We start from the raw sequence: 1,002 nt of genomic DNA on the forward strand, positions 1-1,002 counted from the left end.
GTTGGGGGGGGGGCTGGGCGGTGGAGTGGAGGATGGGCTGAGCCCCGCCCCTGTGCCCACCGCAGCCTCGCAGCCCACAGTTCCTTTCAAGGTGCACAAATTTGTGCACTGGGCCCCTAGTGAAAATATAAAAACAAACAAACAAACAAACAAATGGCAGATGTGTTGCCTGTTGTCATTTTTTTCTAAGGGAAAAGAGGTCAGTACCCCTGACTAAATAGTCAAGTATTGCATGTTTTAAATTTTTTTGTAGCACACCGGTTGAAAATTGCTGATCTAGATGTCTATATTTCAAAATACTTAAAGTTCACTAAGCTAGATGCTAGACAAAAATACAGAAGCAAAGTCCCAGCAAATGAAGGAAAAAGTTAAATAAAGAAGCATTAAGTTTCAGGGATAGGCATAGGTACCTTCTCTGAGACTTAATACAAAGAAACTAAAATGGATGCAGGCACAGAGATTTATTGGAGCGAGGAAAAGAGTGAGGCTACTCTTGCAAAATGGCTTCACCTTCTCAAGCGGTTTAAAGGACCTTTCGCTTGGGGTTTCCCAGTCTTCTGAGTAAGGCTCACTATACTGGTTAACAGCCTTGTTAAAAAGGTTAACTGAAGAGCTATCATACATACAAGACTGATTACAAGGTAATCAGGAATAAGTGATCAACTTTTCTAATATGGTGTTTGCGGGGGAAATATACTCTTAGGATCCACCTGGGCCTAGTAGGGGTGGGCAAACTTTTTGACTCCAGGGCCACAGTGGGTTCTTAAACTGGACCGGAGGGCCGGAACAAAAGCATGGATGGAGTGTTTGTGCGAACTAATATAAATTCAAAGTAAACATCATTACATAAAAGGGTACGGTCTTTTTTTTCAATAGTTTTATTCATTTCAAACGGGCCGGATGATCCGGCCTGTGGGCCGTAGTTTGCCCACGGCTGGCCTAGAGACACCTTAAAGCCATTCAAAGACTGTGCTCTGATTAAGATCCATTCTCTTGACACAC

The 1,002-nt window shown here is 43.1% G+C and overlaps 1 protein-coding gene across 2 annotated transcripts in view; it reads right to left on the reverse strand.

Moving 5' to 3' along the window:
- BORCS5 (BLOC-1 related complex subunit 5) overlaps positions 1-1,002 on the reverse strand; it is an 88,122-nt gene that overhangs the window by 77,868 nt on the left and 9,252 nt on the right. The gene's annotated exons all lie outside the window — the stretch shown is intronic.

The sequence above is a fragment of the Myotis davidii genome, unplaced genomic scaffold (genome assembly GCF_000327345.1).
Source record: "Myotis davidii unplaced genomic scaffold, ASM32734v1 scaffold1017, whole genome shotgun sequence".
Classification (NCBI taxonomy): Eukaryota; Metazoa; Chordata; class Mammalia; order Chiroptera; family Vespertilionidae; genus Myotis; species Myotis davidii.